Here is an 8,253-nt window from a genome sequence, read left to right on the forward strand (position 1 = left end):
ACTACTGCTATAAGGAAGGGTATACAAGTTGGAAGTATGAAATGTCCTCCAATTGTTACACCTATAGTTCAGTCAAGTATATCTAGTAGCAGGAGGTTGAATTTAGGTGATGATGCAACTATTGGATATGATGATATTGCGTCAGATGAGGATTATCAGGGGTCTATGCGTGAGGATTCGGATAGTGATAATGATGAAAAAAATTTCACAGACGAGGCACTTCATGGGGATGAGATGGCAGAAGAGGTGATATTACCTGTGGTTGAAGACAAGTGGGAACCTCATAAATGGCATGATTTTTTTGACAATGATGATGATGATGACTACTTCTCAAGATTGTACAAGAATGGAGAGCTTTATGAAGACAGAGAGTTTGGTAAAATACAATTGAGGCCATGGATGATATTCACTGAGAAGAATCACTTCAAAGACACTTTGAAGGACTATTGTGTTCAAGAAGGCTTTGCAATAACAATCCTTTGGGCAGATAACATAAGATACACAGCTACTTGTGCTGCAAAATGTTGTGACTGGAGAGTTCATGCTAGTAGGTTGGTTGATGGGAGGACATGGGCAATCAAGAAGTTGTGGCCCAACTTCCACACTTGTAGGGGCTTGGAGACATACAATCCAATATGCAATGTGAAGTGGGCTGCCTCTAAACTTATGGAGGACATTAGAAACAACCCTGGTGTCAAGGGGAAGGATTTGAATGAAATTTTGTTTCAAAGATATGGACTGTACATGAAGCAATCCACCTTGTACAAAATGAAGCAGTATGTCATCAATGAAATATTTGGTGGACATGACAAGTCATATGGGAAGCTTCCAGCATATGTCAAGGTCATTCATGAAACAAATCCCGGGTCAGCAGTGTTTTGTGCATTGACTGACATTGGACATCCACAAAGGTCATTACAGTTTAGCTCTATATTTATATCCTTTGCTGCTCAGATTAAGGGATTTATTGGTGGATGTAGGTCCCTCATAGGTGTGGATGGCACCCATTTAAAAGGAAACTACGGAGGCATTCTTCTTTGTGCTATTGCCCTTGATGGCAATAATGAGATCTTCCCAATAGCATATGCTATTGTGAGTGCAGAAGACACACAGAACTGGTCTTTTTTCTTCTAGCATCTATACAATTTGGTGAAGGATTCTGGCAGGACTGACTGGACTATAATCTCCGACGGACAAAAGGTGAGAGCATGGCTACGCTAATCGTTAAAAATTGCGGAAATGATTTCTACTAGTCGGGCCTTCAGTGTTAGAATGCTTCATAAAATACCTTTTCGGAAAGGTAACGGGCTTTTTTAGCCAACCGAGTTCATTTAGGTCCCGAAATATGCATTTTAATAATTTTTCAAATTTTTTTTTATTAATTTTTGTAATAAAGTTTTGCTGTAACTAGTTAAAGGCTTTTGCAATTACTTATGTCGTTTATTTGTGGTCTTTAAATGCATGCAGGGTGTGGATATAGCTTTGAAAGATGTGTGGCCATTTGCTAATAGAAGATATTGTTGTAGACATCTTAGTAGAAACTTCAAGAGAGTCTTTCCAAGGCCACTGATGTACATTCTATTTTGGAGAGCTGCCAATGCCACAAATCCTTACACATTCAAGAAGGCAATGGAGAGGCTAAGGAAAGAGGGAAAGGCACCAGTCATGAAGTGGTTTGCTGAGATTGGAAAGCAAAGCAAATGGACTAAACACAAGTTTGATTCTAGCATTTGTTGTGACTCAAACACAAGCAATTTTGTGGAGAGTTTCAACTCGACATTGGGTGTGGACAGGTGCAGACCTGTTTTGACTCTATTGGAAGGTAATCACATGTCATGAGGCCTTGTTATTTTTATAGAGGTAATTTTAGCATGTACTAACTTTGTGAATTTATAAAAATAAAAGGTATTAGAAGAGTTTCTATGGTTAGGATTGCAACAAGACAACAAAATTGTGAAGATTGGGATGATGAAGGGGTATGTCCTAAGATTGTAAAAATTATAAAGGAAGTTGGAAAAGCCACCAAATTCTACAAGGCCCACATGTCTGCCCCTGGTGAGTTTGAAATTCATGAGGGTAATTCACAGTTCCCTTTAAGTCTAAACAAGATGAAATGTGCTTGTGGGGCTTGGCAACTCAGTGGAATCCCCTGCAGACATGCCATGAGGGCAATGATAGCAGCTAAACTTGATCCTTACAAGTATGTTAGCTCATGGTATTCAGTGAAGACTTATAAGGCATGTTACAGCAACAACATTGCTGCAATTCCTGATCATGCACAATGGCATGAGTATGATGATCTGCCAACAGTGCTACCACCTACTTTAAAGAGGGGTATTGGTAGGCCAAGTAGGAATAGAAGAAGGGAACAAGGTGAAGAACAAAAGGGGAAAAGGGCTAAGACAATCAAGTGCAAAAATTGTGGCTTCTTTGGTCACAACATCAGGACATGCAAAGGGGGGCCAACTGCAAAGGGACTGCAACATAATGAGCCAATGGTTTGTACAAGCAAAGGAACAAGGGACCAGTGCAACAAATCTACTACAACATCAAAGAAAGCAAAGAACCAACCTGAAATGATTACTCATACTGCCAGCAACCCTAGTCTTTCTCAAATTGATATATGATATTAGTAGCATATTTACTTTTTGGGGGAACTTTGTTTATTGAACTAGCTAATTATCTATATATTTACGTCTTAAATCTTGTGTTAATTTTGCTATTAGTGAACAATTGAACTGATTTGGTACGAATTGGGTACAACTCAATTACAATAAGATAAGGTGTTCATATATTGTTAAGATAAGATGTTTATATATTGTTAAGATAAGATGTTTATATATTGTTAAGATATGCTTTGATGACACAATCCAGGGACCAGTACAGTCTGAATTATAATTTTCTGGCATGCTTCACTAAATTCCTATGATACTGGACAAAGAAGAAAAGACTCCTTCTGCCAAGCTAACTCATATGTGCAGTCATCAAATGTGCAGTCCTTCTATTTAAATTCAGTAAATTGTAAATTTTAAATTGTAAATTCTTTAACACAATCCAGTAACTCTCATCAAATTGTAAATTCTAGTCATGCCTTTTTATGGTATAAAATGTGCAGTGGTATAAAATTCAGTATAAAATGTTCTTCTTAGTCCAACATATGAGTAAGCCTTGACAAACCCAGATGCAAGAGATTACTCTAGAATTATAACTAAATTGATTTCGTGGAATTGCAATCTCGTACATGTTCTACATTCCAAAGTCTTACAGGTAGCACTGGTTACTTTCACTGACATATAAACAATCAGGTGACTGTTAAGTGCTAAGTACATAATAAGATGATTTAATATTGAAGTATAAGGCCTTCTTACATTTGCAGACTAAGTATAAGGCCTTCATAATAAAATAGGCATACAAAGCTAACCTAGAAGAAGATAAGTTACAGACTAAGTATGCAAATTAAAGTACATTGTAACAGCTTGCTATTTCTATTTCTAAGGATACATAATAACAATATAACTATAATAAATACAAAGTCTAAGGGAACCATCCTCAACATGATCCTCGTACAATACAAAGTCTTAGGGAACCCAAATGATGGAGCAAACCTTCAGCTTGAAAATTTGCAGCAACAAGCCATTGATGGTTGTGTGAAGAGAGGGCAGTAGCAAATGAAGAGGAAGCCATTGATGGTTGTGTGAAGAGACGGCAGTAGCAAATGAAGAGGAAGCCATTGATGGTTGTGTGAAGAGAGGGCAGTAGCAGATGAAGAGGAAGCCATTGATGGTTGTGGACGAACGAAGGAAAAGAGTGAGAGAGGAAGAAAGTAGTCTGCCACGTTATATAAGTCATTGGAGGGAAAAACTTCAAATTAGAGTAGTTAGTTTAAGAGTTAACCTTTGCTAAACGTTTTTATTAACGGAGTATTATTGTAGAACTTAGCACTAATTTAAGTGGTATCATGTGTAATCAAACTTAAAAAAGGGTACCATATGGAAAAGACATAAGTAGAGTGGTACCATGTAGAATTTCTCCTTATTATTTTCTCACACTTTTTATTACAATGAAAAATGACAGTATTTATAGTTTACAGAACTAATATTACCCGTACACTTTCTTTAGTTAATTCTAAATCTTTTATGGTTGTTTACATTCAGAAAAGTTACAACCACCCTTCTATTAAAAGTTAATAACACATTATTGTAAACTCTCTAAATAGAGCTATTCTAAGTTTGATTTTCATCACTCCCCCTCAAACTTGAATAGCATTCCTATTTTCATCTTCAACGATACCAATCATTTCTTTGAACTTCTCAAATGACTCGACTTTTAGTGGTTTGGTCATAATATCTGCAACTTGTTCTTTAGAGCTACAAAATTGAAGCTCAACTTCTCCTTCTTTGACGAGTTCTCGGACATAATGATATTAAATATCAATATGCTTACTTCTACCATGAAATACAGGATTGTTAGTTAATGCGATTGCTGACTTATTATCACAAAGTATTGTTGTCGGAGTCTTTTGACCATGCTTCAGTTCTTTTAACATTCTACGAAGCCAAACCGCATGACATGCTCCATTTGTTACTGATATATACTCAGCTTCTGCTGTTGATAGAGCAACCACTTGTTGTTTCTTGGATGACCAAGAAATAACACCATTTCCCAAATAAAAGACATATCTCGAAGTACTCTTACGAGTTTCAACATCACCAGCCCAATCACTATCCGTGTACCCAAATAAATTAAAGTTATCAATATGAGAATAGAGAATTCCATTATTTCGAGTACCACTAAGATATCGTAGAATTCTTTTAGCTGCTTGCAAGTGTGATTGATATGGTTTCTCCATAAATCGACTTAGAATTCTGACAGCATAAACAATATCTGGTCTTGTAGAAGTTAAGTACCTTAAACTGCCAACCAAACTTTTCAATAGGTTGGATTTATCATTCCTCCAATTCCTTTCTTTCGAATCTCCAAGCGTTCTGCTATTGGAGTTCTGATAGGAGTAGCTCCATCCATTTTGAATTTTTTTAAAACATCATTAGCATATTTCTTTTGTGAAATAAATATGCCACTTTCAGATTGCTTTACTTCAATCCCAAGGAAATATGACATTAATCCCATGTCACTCATCTCAAATTGTTGAGTCAATTCCTCCTTGAATTCTATGAACATAGTCTCAAATTGTTCATATGGATATTTTTGAAAACCAGTTTGCAATAAATATGCATCAATCCGTGAGTACCATGCACGTAGTGCTTGTTTCAAACCATATAATGCTTTCTTGAGGCAATAGACTTTCTTTTCTTTGCCTCTCCTTACAAAACCTGTTGGTTGTTCCACATAAACTTCTTCTTGTATTATACCATTCAAAAAGGCTAATTTTACATCCATTTGATGCACTTTCCACTTATTCTGGGCAGCAAGTGACAATATTATTCGAATAGTGTCCATTCTGGAAACTGGTGCAAAAACTTCAAAGTAATCAATTCCTGGTTTTTGCTTATAGCCTTTTACTACCAATCTAGCTTTGTAACGATCAACTTGTCCATCGGGTCTATATTTGGTCTTGAAAACCCATTTAACACCAATTGGCTTCTTTCCTACGGGTAAAGAAGTCAACTCCCATGTATCATTCTTTTCAATAGAAAGTATTTCTTCTTTCATTGCTTGGATCCATTTCTCACTAGCTGCAGCTTCTTCATAAGAGACAGGATCGCAATCAGCAAACAAACAAAAATTCACTAAGGTTTCATCATCAATATCATCATTAGTACTAAGGGGTGTCTCTTCAATGACGACATCATTTGTTTGATCCCATTGCCATTCTTCATTTTCAGCAAAAAGAACATCTCTACTGATTATAACATCCTCTTTTATAGGATCATATAGTTTATATGTAATCCCCCACAATTTTAAAGGATTTTCATAAATATATTAAAGTATTTATGTAGTTATATTTAAATCCAAATGAGTTTGGAAAATGATTTGACTTTTAAAAAGGGTTGACTATTTTAAAAGTCAACTAAAAATATTTTCATAGCTTAATAAAATTTGTAATGTTTTAATTAAGCATGTTTTAATAAGAGTTTTAATTTTAAAAGCGTATTTGAAAAGAAAGCTTAATGGAATCGAAAGCCCAAAAGTGAAAAAAAGGGAAAGGATTATTTGATGACTAAAGTCCTAATGAGCCCATCTTATTAGTCATCAAAGTTTTAATTATTGAAATCTCTTTTCCTAAGCCCAAAAGGATTAGCCTATTTAAATATCCTAAAAACCCAAATATTTTACCCTACACTCTACTTTCTCTCTCCTCCCTTGCACGTGATTCTTTTTCTTCCTCTCTCACCCGGCGGTTCTCTCTCTCTTCTTCCCTTTGTGCGTGATTTTCATATTTTCTCTCAAAAGCTTGTTTCTTCTTCGCTAAGTAACGTTTCTTGTTGAACAAGAAACGTCACAAATCTTTTCAAGAATCACGGTAGTGCTGCCGCCGCCCACTTGCTGCTGTCACAGCCTGCCGACGCCCTTTCTTCCTCTTGTTGTGGTTGTTTTTCTTTTCTTCTCCTCTAAGATTCCATTAAAGTATTAGTTTTTATATTATTTTATTGTTTATTAGCATGTTTATGATTTAAATTATTATTTTATATGAAAATAATATTTCGGCTGTCATATATGGAAAAATAATAAATTTCAGATTTATTATTTTCAGTTTTTATTATGAAGATATAGTTTTTAGGGTTTTTAATCACTAGAAACTATATATTTAAAGTATAAATCATGAGTTTTGGTTAGATATAATTTTATATGTATTAAATATATTTTCAGAAGATTTATAAATTTTTATAAGTGCTGGAATTTCAGAAATATGTATTTTAAGGGTTTTTAAAGATTTTTAATCACTAGAATAGTTGTACTATACTAGGGATTAAAAATAACGAAAGTTTAATACATAAAAACGATTTTAAAGACGTTTAAAAGGGTTTGGGACGTTTTTAAAGTTGCTGTAATTTTTAGTTCAAAGTATTTATTTCATTATTTTATTTTCTAGGCGGAGAATTCATAGTAGGAGACTTTTAGAGCGTAAAAGTGGCCTACAGATTCGTTTACACAAGGTACGTACATAGTCTACGTGCTATATGATTTAGAAACATGCGTTAGGGATGTTTTATTTATTAGTATCATGTATAGGACTCTGTTGTTCATATATATGATTTACTGGAATTGTTTTACATGCTATTTTGCCTATGTGCTACATGTAAACTAGAAGTATTTATGAGTATGTATGTTTGTATAGAAGTTTGATGCAAGCAGATAAGTCCAGTTCATGTATTAATTCGTGAGTGAATTAATGTAAGTAAGTTGAATCATATGTACATAGATTCATGAGATATTTATTTATCTTATAAGAACCGTGGATCTTATTTGGTAAATTGAGTTATATCTATATAAAGGAACAGTTTACTTTGGCTAGGTTCAACAGGCAAGTTAGTAAAGAATAAAAGAAGTTAAAGGAGTCTTGAATGATAAGTTGGGAACACTTGTTAATTCTAAGATAAAAAAGAGTTTTGTGATGTTTATGTGATTATTAGTTATGTGTGTTATGTGCTTGGTTGGTGTCAACACAAGTATTAAAATGTATAGAACGTATAGTGAAACCAGAATAGGTTATAGACTTTAGACTGGTGCACGTCTAGAGTTGGACACTAAGGGTTGGGATACAAGGTGACGTGCCATGTATTTTCCTAGGATTGGATTGATCACCTTTCCTTTTATAGCTCAAAGGTTCCTCGATATCGCAGGTCATCTGGAATATGTGGTAGCTCCCATATCTCCTACTTCAGTATAGACAACTCGTCCCATAACTATTCCATTTAAAGAAGAAATAAAAGTTTAGAGTCTAGTTCAGTAAGAGTCGTCTGCAGATTGTTATATGTTTATTAGTATCTATTCCTCCAAGTTATATTTTGTAGTATCATGTTTAGGGTTATGTATGTCTGGTATGTAGTACTCAGCTTTGTTGATTACGTGCTTGTCTGTGTTTGTGATCATGGCTTTGCCTATTGATCCTGTGGTGATCCTTCGGGGGAGCAGAGTCAAGACAGCATTGACATTACAGGTTCAAAGATGCATATCATTGGGGAATCTGGAATGGAGAGGCTCTTGTGACATTAGTTTTATTTATGTTATTTTCTAGGAGTTTATGTTTTTAGACAATAGTTTAAGTTGGTGTGTTTAGTTCTGACATTGTCA

Source organism: Beta vulgaris, chromosome 8 (assembly GCF_026745355.1).
Source record: "Beta vulgaris subsp. vulgaris cultivar EL10 chromosome 8, EL10.2, whole genome shotgun sequence".
NCBI classification, from domain to species: domain Eukaryota; kingdom Viridiplantae; phylum Streptophyta; class Magnoliopsida; order Caryophyllales; family Amaranthaceae; genus Beta; species Beta vulgaris.